Genomic DNA, 12,602 nt, shown 5'->3' with positions numbered 1-12,602 from the left:
AATATGTAAATGAGTTAATGAATGAAGAAAAAGCTTTACCTTAAAATCATTGCTTCTCGGGGCACCTGAGTGGTTCAGGTGTTGAGCATCCCTTGATTCCTCACAGTTTGTGGGATCGAGCCCTGCATCCAGCTCTGCACTGACAGCACAGAACCTGCTTGGGATTCTCTCTCTCCATCTCTCTCTCTCTCTGCCCCTCTCCTGCTCACATTCATTCTCTCTCTCTCAAAATAAATAAATATTTAAAAAATAAAAAAATAAAATCAGTGCTTCTCAGTAATAAGATAAGCAGCAAATTTTCTGTACTGTAATCTTGAACTACCTCAAAAACTAGTAATGACTCATCCAGCTACTGAGATGCTGTAGTAGACACTGTCTACACATATTCTTTTCTTTTTAATTTTTTAACGTTTATTTTTGAGAGAGAGAGAGAGCACGAGTGAGGGAGGGACAGAGAGAGGAGAGGGAGACACAGAATCCAAAACAGGCTCCAGGCTCCAAGCTGTCAGCCCGGAGCCCGACGCAGGGCTCAAACTCACCGACCATGAGATTATGACTTGAGCCGAAGTCGGACGCTTAAATGACTGAGCCACCCAGGTGCCCCTGTCTACTCATGTTCTACCAACCCTCACTACGAGTACCAACTATGTGATTCTGTTTGAGGGATTCTCCTGACTGCAGGAACATGCCAGCATGTAGAAGTCCCAAAGAGTTAATGTCTCTCTGGGAGCAATCCTCAACAGAGGAAGAATGGAATGGAGAAATACTCCAGCTTTCCTTCCCCTCAGGTAAAATATCTCTAAGGCATACTCACTGAAGTCTCCCAGAGGCCTCCAGCAGGAGTGGGCCCCACTTATCCATGGATATAACCTGTTTATTAATACACCCTTTATTGGTTTCCTTCTCTGTCTCATTTCCTTATCAGTGATTCCCGGGATTATCTCCCACATAAATTGTTACACTAAAATTATTTTCAGGGTTTGCTTCTGAGGGAACTTAGACACTCCCATAGTTCCTTGATTAGTCTTCAACTAACTACAGTTTAGCAGTCCACAAATAGAAACACTCCATATCTCATCCTCTGGACCTGGGATGCCTACTATATCTAAAATCTCCATCTGTGGCCATAACCATCTACCTTCAACTTCTTTCACTTTTTAATGAAAACTAAATCAGCATTTTCCATTATCATTATAATGGTAATAATAGTAACAAATATAATAATTAAATATAAGTTTTATAGAGCATTCACTATGTGCTAGACACTATTATAAGTGATCATGTAGATTAATTCAAGAACCCTTTGCCTTTGATCCTACCCATGCTTCTTCCATTCTGTCAAATGTATCCTGATCTCCCTTGTCTCTCTATATGACCAGTCAATTCTTGGGGCCATGGCAAGCAGAGTGATAGAATAAACTTAAAGTCCATAATTCAGAGCAGTGTTTCCTCAAAGCAGCCTAGGGTAGCATAGCTGAGGTCCACATGAGAATTGTGGCCAAAAGGATCTAAGATCAGAATGAAGCTGAGACGTCATTCCAGATAAAGACCACCAGGAACACACTTGAATTTGAACAAGCTCAGTTTATTACTCATTGCAGTGAGAAAAAAAAAAAAACATCATGGGGAATGTCAGTGAAGGGCGTTAGAAAAGATTTATCTTAGGAATTTCCGTGAATCACGTACTTTGAAGGAGGGTTTGAAGAAGCAGGGCTTTGCTCCGGATTGGTTGCTTTCAGGAAGCAGGAGTAATTCTATGATTTAATGTCTTAAAAAATCTTGTGCAGAAAGAGGGAAAACTAGAATGAGGCTAAAGCTGTGATTGCCAAAGAAGCAGTATTCATTCAGATTAGCTGGAAGAGGAATATGTTTGCTGATCTTTGTGGCTTGGGCAATGTTCATGTTTCATTTGTCTTCTCACCTGATTATAGAATGATCACATTTTTGTTTTGATCCACTGTGGCTATAGAGCAGCCTCATCGTATGTTGGAGTTCTGGTAAATATTTTACATTCAACAAGAAAATACCATAGCAGCTGTGAGTGTCCAGACAGCTTGTAGCAACACCAAGGCTCAGCTGATGGTATGAGGTCAGCCCCCAGATGACAGGGGCTACTGTTTTTTCTCAGGACAAATAGGCAAAGCTTCAAAACTGAAGATGAAAGAGTAATAAATATTTTTGTTCTACACAAGATACATTTTTCCCATATTTTTTAATTGTAGAACTTAAGATGCTCAGGAATCCATCCTGCCCCCATGCAGCTATGTTCTTCAGGGAAAATGAACACTACTGTCCAACTCCAATGTAAGACCTATGTGATCTCAGGATAATCTTATTCACCTTGACAGAGACTGGTTCACAAAATTGCATATGACCTAATCATGACCAATGATTCTTGAGGGGAGGTCTGCTTTGGCACCCCTGAAAAGGTTTCTCACACTTTAGAAAGTGCCACAGGATGACATAGTCTCTTCCCTCTCATTTTTCTTAGCCTGATGATAATGTCAACACTGAAGGCTCAGGAAAAGGGTATGTTAAGAACTTGCATTAGTGATGACAAAGGTGCTAAATCAAACAACCCTAGAGCCTCCCTACCTTGAAACTTCCAGTTATGTTAGCTAATACATTTCTTCTTATAGGAGAATACATTTTCTTTCATATAAGATAATATATTTCCTTTTTCTTTACCCAGTGGAGTTAGAATTTTCTGTTAGTTACATCAATATATTCTAAAAAAGAAGATGGAGAGTCAGGATGGTAGCCAAAGGAGAGAGGACAGGATAGAACAGAGTTCAAAAGTAAGGCATGTGGTGGAAGAATTCCCTATTGTATGACAGCTTAAAGGAACTACAGGTTACCCAACTTGGGTGTTATGGCAACAACCTCAGTTTTGCCCTTATCAGCTGTCTAGATTAATGAATGCATCTGACTTTCTGCTGCATCTACTTTATGGAACTTTGGCTAAATTCCTCCAGTTGTTATTCATTCCAGCTTCTAGGCTGCCAAGCATAGCTAGAGGAAAAAAATGTGTCATTGTACCAATAGGTTCTACTACAAATCCAGACTTTCCAAACTGCAAAAGAATATGTTCCTTTAGATAAGAACCATATGTTTTGTATACCTCTTTGAGAACTTCATTGTCTAAAATTACTTTATGTTGTAATTATTATTTTAAATTGAAAAATTAATACTTGCTTCTTGTAAAATAGAGCTCTGCCTTATGAATTCATCTCTCTTTATCTTCATCCATCTTCTGCTTGTTACACCAAACCACAGACAGAGCCCTGTCTTTTACTATGCCAAGGCCAGTGCTTTTACCATAACACTGTATGTTAACTATATTGGAATTAAAATTTTTAAATTTAACCTAAAAAAACCTGTCCTTCTGTCACTCTTCTTTCCTTGGTCATTACAAGTGCCTCTGAACTGAGTTCTCTTACCCCATTTTCTCCCATGTAATCCAGCCTCTATATGGCTGGAACATTGATCAAATTATGTCAGTCTCCTGCTGAAAATCCTCTCTTGACTTCCAAATGCCTATAGAAAAGCATACAAGCAATAGTTATTTTCCTCTTTGTGTCTTTGCTCATTTTGTTCTCTTTCTCTGTAATGTACTTTTTCCTGCTTTACCAGTTGAAGATTTCCTCAGGTTTCAAGGCCCAATTCAAAAGTCTTTCCTCCCTGAAGATTCTCCAAAACATCCAGGTGAAATTGGCCAATTCTTAAGTTTTCAGGGCCATATATTTCTTCTTTACTTTGGCCTTTCTCCTATCACACTGTTAATAATAGTTATCTATGTCCATATATATTTATCTCCAGAGATCTAAGATATGTTTCTTTTAAATAAGAATCGTAACTTTTATATACAATAGCACCTGGCACAATGAGACTACATAAAAAGCCCTCAAAAATGTTTTTAAACATGTTTATTAGTACCACCAAATAAAAAGAACATTAACATTTGTTCAGTATCAGATGGTGTATCATATAAGTAAAACCTATTTGATAAAATTACAAAGAAACATTTAAATAAGAAATTGTTGGGGCGCCTGAGTGGCTCAGTTGGTTAAGCAACTAACTTCAGCTCAGGTCATGATCTCACAGTTCGTGAGTTCAAGCCCTGCATCGGGCTCTGTGCTGACAGCTTGGAGCCTGGAGCCTACTTCAGATTCTGTGTCTCCCCCTCTCTCTACCCCTCCCCTGCTCATGATCTGTGTCTGTCTCTCAATAATAAATAAATGTTTAAAAATTTTTAAATAAGAAATTGTTGGTGGCCATCTCTGAAAGGCCAGCTGCCAAAATGAAGTTCCATCCCTTTGTGACTTCTTACCAGAGCATTTCCATGCATCTTCCCACATTTGCAGGAAGATTATGTCTTCCCCTCTTTCCAAACAGCTAAGACAGAAGTACAACGTTCATTCCATGTTCATCTGGAAGGATGATGAGGAACAGGTTGTACAAGGACATTGCAAAAGTCAGAAAAATTGGCAACGAAATCCAGGTTTACAGGAAGAAATGTGTCATCTACATTGAAAGAGTACAGCAAGATAAAGTGAATGGCACAACTGTCCATGTAGACATTCACCCTAGCAAGGTGGTTATCATTAGACTAAAACTGGATGAAGACCACAAAAGGATCTTTGAAGATAAAGCCAAATCTTGCTAAGTAGGAAAGGACAAAACAATTGAGAAGATACAGCAATAAAGTAAACCTGTTAAGTAGGAAAGGATGAAACAATTGAGAAAATATAGCAATAAAGTAACCTTATATACAACTTTAAATTAAAACTGTTAAAATGAAAAAAAAAGAAATTATTTGTTGTCTTTGTGAAAAATATAAAACCAATGATTTGTTATGTTTTTAATACTACAGTCTGTAAAACATTATCCATCTCCTTCCATCTCCATCATGACACCTAATTTTGCCTTCAGTTCTCAATAGGATTTTCAAAACCTGCATACATACATACATAATAGCTTAGCCTTATAAATAAGAACTAGAATCTTGATAACATGGTACATACTCTTCTTTCTATGCCATCACCATCAATTAGGATTAAAGCAAAGGTAATAGAGTTGATTCTGAGTGTGGTGGTCAGAAACCAGTCCCTTATCAGATCCTCTATGACTAGGGCAAAGATATGATCCCTCACCTCAATGCTTTGAAAGCATTAATAATTATCACATCTAAATCTATCAATTGTTGAACCTGCTAAATAACCCAAACTTAAAATTTTTCATATTTGATACATGTAAAATTATAAAAGATGTATTCATAATGAAAAATATAATGAAACATAGTAAACCATAATATTTACCATTTATTGAGCACTTGCCATAGGCTTGACACATTGTGCCAACATTTTACACAGTCTTTCCTTTAATCCTAACCAAGTGCAGTAGATACAATTACACCCTTATTCCAAATTAGGGATTTGAGTGTTAGAGAGACTAAGTAATTTTCCCAAAGACATGTAACCACTAAGTGTCAGGACACAAACACAGATAGGTCTCAGATCCCAGCCCATGCTCTTTGCCAGCACTCTATACAACCAACCCCCACAAAGAGAACACATCCTTTTGTAAAGCACTCTGCAAAGAAGTTTCCAAAAGTATATATATGTCTCCTTTGTTTGATCAAGGAATTTCAACAGATCAGGAATTCATTCTAAGAAAATAATCTTTCTTCCCTCTCCAACACCCCTGCTGTTTAGAATCTGTTGTGAATAGAGGGACATGTGTCACTTCCAGGTAGAAGCAGTGAAAAGCCTGGGCATAATTTTCCAATATCTCTTCCTTTGCCATGATAATTGAACTAGATACATGCTCCAGAAGGCAGCTACAATACTGTGAAATTTCCATTAGACTAGGGCCCTGAGGACTGTGTGCCCCTTCCCCCATTGACTCATGATGTACATAGCATGAATGAGAAATAAGTCATTATTATATTAAGCCACTAATATTTTGGGGGTCAATTTGTCACTGAAACATAACCTAGCCTATCCTTACTAATATATCTGCCAAATAACAAATAAAATTAAAGAACTTTCATGTGTAAGAATTTTTATTACAGCACTAAAAATAAAGTCATAAATGTCTAACAATCAAATAAACTATTATGCAAGTTACCAGATAGTGAAACTGCTACTTAAAATAATTGTGACATTTATGATATAGTATTAAATGGAGAAAGTAGATTACAAACTGTATCTTCTTTAACATGCATCATAAAACAAAATATCTACATATACACATAGGACTATAAAAAGACCTGCTGAGGCACCTGGGTGGCTCAGTTTGTTGAGTGTCTAACTCTTTCTTTTGGCTCAGGTCATGATCCCAGAGTCATGGGATCGAGCCCCACATTGGGCTCCATCCTGAGCATGAAGCCTACTTGGGTCTCTCTCTCTCTCTTTCTCTCACTCTCCCTCTCTCTCTCTCTCTGTCTTAAAAAAAAAAAGACCTGGAAAAAAAATAAAACGAGTATTCTCATAAATGGTAGAATAAGAAGGTAGGAGAGACATTGTCATTGTACAATGCTATATATAAAGGAATATATTAAAATTTGTCCTTTTCCCATACATATCACATCAAATTAATACTTTAAACAATACATTTCTTAAGGTAAAACATTACAAAACTAAAATATAACAGAGTTTTAACTTAATATGTTTTTTCATATTTATAATTAATAAAAAGAAATCAGACCTTGACATATTAAACATTCATTTCTCTTCATACTGGCCAGTTGAAACACTATTTCTCCAAGTCAATTCCTTCTTTAGTGGCATGGCCCTGCTGAGATAATCCTAAATCCTTTACATTTCTCCTCAATGCAATAGTCACCTTGTCTAATCAGGAAGGCTCAATCATAAATGACACAATAAACATCTTCAAGAAGAATTTAATTAAATGCAGAAAGTTATGTAGCTCTTCCTATAACTGAAAAAAAAAAACCTACCTAGCTTGTGAATATAGAAATGTCATTTTAGGATAGAGTCATTGTCTGTGTTCCCCTTCTAAAAATTTTAACTGGTTTTTGGCTTTTGCAACAATATTTGAATTCTCACTTGTTAGAATCTTCTTTCTGAAGCCACAAAAATAGAATGACAAACCCAAGAGGTGCAATAGGGGGAATGCTAAGCACAAGACTTGTTTCTCACATGCTTCCATAAAACCCGTGTGACATGACTCACTTGCAAATGAAATTACTAGAGAGTCACCTGTTTAATTGTAAACAGCTGCTATTTCCAAGCTTCACCATACGACAAATTCCTTAACAGTGAATCTTATCCCAAATGGAATGTTTGAGTGCATTGGCTTCTTACACCTAGTATCCCAATTCTCTTTGAACCATTTGAAATAAGAGGCAAGCTTTGCTTTTCCTTAAGATCAAAATGTTCCCTGTAGAATTCACAGGTAGTCTTGAAATAGAGCTCTAAATTTGGCTTTACTGGCTCAATCAGAAAAAATAATAACCAAAGAAAAACAAATAAGCCTACACAGACCAGGCCACTGGGAAACTTCGATGTCATTGGGATTTAGTTACCCAAGATAAGCTTGTGGAAAGAAAGAAGCAATCTCTTCTTGGAGACATACTTCAAGGATTATCTTCAAAGAAAACAAATCACAAGTGGAAAACACTCTCTGGAGAAAATCAAGAAAATGCCTCCTGTTGTCATAATCATTTCATCAGTGGAAATGATTTACTTTAGGGAAGCTGAGTAAAAAAATCTGTGTGTCCATTCAAAATTAGAACCTAGAATGAAATGTCAATAAAAATTATTCCTGCTGACACTGAAATACCACTCAAAATATAACATTTTAATAATACGAAAAATAGAAAATATAGCGTTAACAGTTTGATAGGGCTTGATACTATTGTCTTTGTTTAACATAATATTCTAGAAAAAAACATTTAAACCACCTGATGATATTTAGTTATTTGAAATAAAAGGTTTGTGGTAGACACTACTGATTGCCTACCCAACAATCATTTCCTCCTTTATCTTTGCTAAAAAAAAAAAAAACAAAAAAAAAACAAAAAACCTCAGTTGGGTTCCTTTAGCTATGTGCTGTTAAAAAATAGTATCCAAAACTTGGAAATAAGGTAAATAATGACTGCTTGTCTTTCAAAATGTCTAATGGGCTCAACCAAAAAGTATCTAATTCTCTAGGGAAATGTACATTTTTTTTTTTACTTACAATTTACTCTTGACTCTGTAAAGGCAGATATTAATTTCTAGAACATTAATAAGTTGCAAGGAATTTCTGTCTGATAACCCCTAAGGTTATAGTTCTATAGTCCTGTAGGATGTTAATAAATGTTATAAGTAGTTTAGCAATTGCATTTCAACATTCTTTCATCCCTTGACTCTATCACTTTCTTTTAAACAACTTTGAACCAGCTTTATCATTTTGATGGCTCCCCCATTAAAGAGTTACCTTTGACATGTGTTCATTCTTTGTTTGTAAAGTCCTGTTTTTAACCTTTTAACATTATGTAGCCCCAGGCAATTCATTAATTGTTATTGATCTCAGATAGTTGTGGTATTCCCCTACCTCTTCACCAGTAATTGTTCTAGGAGTGCGCATATTTGAATTCTTGGTTGCTATGATAAAAATAACGTACAGACATACTTGTTTTTAACTTTATACTATCTCAGAGTACAATAAAAAACCTGTAGGCATACCTGAATCTACTGCAGTGGGCTGGGGGCAGTGGGCTGGGGGCCAAGGAGAATAGGGTAGAATGAGAATAAACGGTCTATTACCCAGAAAGTTTCTTGGCCCATTTCAGAAAGGATATTCCTAAGCCATTTATTGAAATACAAATATTTATTTGCTTGACTAGCTTTCCATCCTCAGTTGTCTAGTTCCCTCTGTTAATAGCAGCTCTACAACTCCTTTGGTCTGATATGCAGACATTAACAGGCCCTTATTTATATTACTGCTATATCAACAAAAGTGCTTTCACTGGGTATTTTATGAACATTGACATCCCAGTACTTGAGTTAGTTCAGAGTTTGAAGATGTAAATCATATTGTACTCTCTGTAATAACCTTAATTACAGAAATTTCTGAGGACTGTGATTTACTTCTCAAAGGTGACAGATATTTTTAATTTCCTAGCAATGGACACACATTCTGATTAAACAATGAATATACTCTATATTTTTGAACATTGTGAACCTGAAAGTATCTTTACAAAAGTATCAAATAATTTTGATTAATGCTTAAGTAAGAAATGTATACAGAGATAGAAAGCGTCTTTGAGAGACGATCCAATCCTACTCTTGGTTTATAGGAGAGGACACTGAGGCCGAGGGGAACTTTACCATTGATTATTTTTAAATGTAAGTGCTTCCACATTCTATAAACCAATAGAAAAAGATAATAAGTTTAAAAGACAGTATTCCTTATCCCAGGCCTCCACCACCCTCTCCCAAATATGCCAGGGCGGGGACAGGGGTGTTGTAGGAGGAGTTGGGTAATAATAAGAGCTGTTGGTGTCCACCCATATCTTCTTGCTCTCACCTATAAAGGTAAAAGATTACTTAGGGTAAACACCTGTAACTCTCTGGTCACAGGTGCTTGTTTGGTCAACGTGGATGGTAACCTGGAAATGCCAGAAGCTAACACCCCTGGAATCAATCTTCAATGAATGAAGTATAGGTAACTAGTTCATAAATATTCCCCATTTGTAAAGTGACCAACTCATCCCACTTTTTCCAGGACTGTCTTGGTTTTAGCACTGGAAGTCCCACATCGTGGGAAACCCCTCAGCCCAAGGCAAACCAGAACAATTAGGCACTTTAGTTGGAAAAACTCTGAGGCATGCTCTACATTGTGTCCCAGAGTTCTCCAGTATGATTGAGCTTCAGTTGCCCACAATAGTAACTGACTTGTCCTTCCCTTGTCCATCTTGCTTCCCCAGCAAGATTTCTCTCAATCACCTCCAAAATAAATTACTTACATTTGAAATTCTTATCTAAGGATCCATTTAGGAGCTTCTCAAACAGTTATGGAGAGCTTATGACAGATCAGGCACTACCCTAAATGCTTTACATATCTTTATACATTTTATCTTCACAATACTTTGAGATTAGTCATACTATCACCCCCATATTACAGTGGAAGAAACAAAGTGCCCCAGAGGTTTAAGTCTTTTGCCCACACTCATACAGCCAGCAAGTAGTAGAATTGCGATTTGAACCTAGGAAGTCTGACTCCAGATCTTGCATTTGTAATCACTACCCTTTTACTCAGAGCCACCACCAGATAATTCTTTCTGAAAATATGTTCTGTGGATGTCATGAGTCAACTGTTATCAGCTTCTGAAGGAAAAGCAGTTTATAGAATCATGTGTGATGTGAACTGCAGCATAAACCTAAGAGGAACATGCTAAAATCTAAATGCAAATAGGAATGTCCCATGAGGACCATTACTGGTCAAACAACTCATAGGGGCCCCAAAAAATGGATATACAATGGGGGACTTGGCAGCCTCAGAAGTAGAGGTGGAGAAACACAGCTGAAGGCAATAGGTCAGTGACCAGAATCAAGGGGTTGCTCTTGAGCACAAAACAGTTGGGCCACCATCCCAGCTCTTCTCTCATGGATGCATGCTGAAGTCCCACAGCAAGCTGCTTTTAGGGGCAGCTGAGATTTTGACAATCATTGCCTTGGTTGGGTTCATCCAAAATCAGATGCTGAAGCCAGGATTTGGGTGCAAGTAGTTTATTTGGTATGTTATCACTGAGAGTATGTATGAAGAGAGTAGGTAGAGGGAGACGAGCAAAGAAGGGAAACTGATAAGAAGTGCATCCATAAGGGGTTACCATCATGGGAAGCTTTGGTTCCACCACCACCCCAGAGACCCTCAGAGAAATTATATGGAACATGTCTGAGAATTGTCCCACTGAGGCCTGAAGAAGCTGGGTATTTAGCAATCGAGTCTACCCCTCATTGGTTAATATTCATTGTTGGAGCCTTAAATCCTCAAAATTTTGCATCAGGCACATTCCTGAGATGAGAGAGCCAGGAATCCTCTTGCATAAGATACTATTTTCAGGTGACTTCTGGGGTCAACCAAGGGAGATGGATAGGAGTGCACAATAAGGTATTTGCCATATTCATCTGTGCCTACTTGCCACTTGGAACAACAAGGACAAAACCCACCACAGGTGGGAAATAAAAGACACCTGTAGAGGTTTAGTTCTCAGTACAAACTTGAGAGATTTTCTGAAGATTCCCAGAGACATTTAGGATGAGTCTGAGTAGCACTGGGAAAGAACCAAGAAAATACAGTTATTAATATTTTATCAACCTCACATTGTTCACTTAGTGGTTAGCTTGTAACTACTCACCCTCTGCCTAGTTAATCCTACCATGGAAACACACCATTTTTTTCACATAAGATGGTGAATAATATAAAAATATAAGACTCTAATATATTCATAAATGACCTTATATTGTTCCAGGGGAGAGAGGCTATCTCCACAGAATATTGAAATAAATAGCAGTATATATTTAAGTTCAAGGATTACAATCTAAAGTGGTACCCTTCAATTGGCTTCATTTTTGGCACAGAAGAAACTCAATTTAAAAAAAAATATTTGTTTCCATTTGAATGATATCCCATAAATAAACTAGAGATGCAAAGAAAAAGAAATTTGGAGGTCATCTAGGCCCTTGCTACTTAAAGTGAGGTCCCTGCACCAGCAGCACTAACATCTGCTTGGAGCTTTCTATAAAAATGCATACTCTCAGGCACACTCCAGACCTGCTAAATCAGTCTCCATTTTAACAAGATCTCCCAGATTATATACACTAAAGTTTGAGAAGCACTTGTCTAGATGACTTCCTTTATTTTACACATGAGGTCAATGAGATCCAGAGAGAGTAAATGATTTGTTTACCTCTTAGGTATCGCATATTTTCCAAAGTACCCCAGAAATAAAAGTGACTCTGTTAAGTTAAAGAAGAGGTGATACATAACAGGAAGTTTCCAGGAAATGAAATATTAATGGAAGTAGCTGAAAAATGAAAGGACTCTAATTTGAAAATGTTAAAAATATCATCTATCTCATTCTTTGTTCATGGGATTGCTCTTTATTTTCAATTGTTATTTGAAACATGGCCAATTGTAATGAGGATATACTCTAAAATATAGCTCCTACTCCTTAATCCTGTAGTGCACATGATATGCAAATGGAGCAAGTTTGAGAATGTTAGACCACAAACTCAAGTATGCAAGAAATGGCACTTTATTCTGCTATAATTCAACTTAATTTCTATCTTGAGCCCTCCTCTTCCACCAAGACCTTAGTCTTAGATAATTTGGTGTCCCTTCCCTTTCTCCTAGGTTATGTCAAAGTTTTGATGGCTTTTCCAGCATGCTAATAGGTCCAGGGGCAGAGGGACTGACAATCTGGTTCTGAAATTCATCTATCCACATGTGATCCTCAGAGATATCCATCATGCCATCTGTTCCTTGGTTACAATCCATATGGGTCATAGCTAAGTGTCAAGGTAAGACCTTATTGCAGTCTGTCAGACCCCTTTCTCTACCACTCTTGGACACTGCTTGGGAGCACCACA

Source organism: Felis catus, chromosome X, assembly GCF_018350175.1.
Source record: "Felis catus isolate Fca126 chromosome X, F.catus_Fca126_mat1.0, whole genome shotgun sequence".
In the NCBI taxonomy this organism is placed as follows: domain Eukaryota; kingdom Metazoa; phylum Chordata; class Mammalia; order Carnivora; family Felidae; genus Felis; species Felis catus.
Note: the sequence above shows the minus strand (reverse complement) of the source record.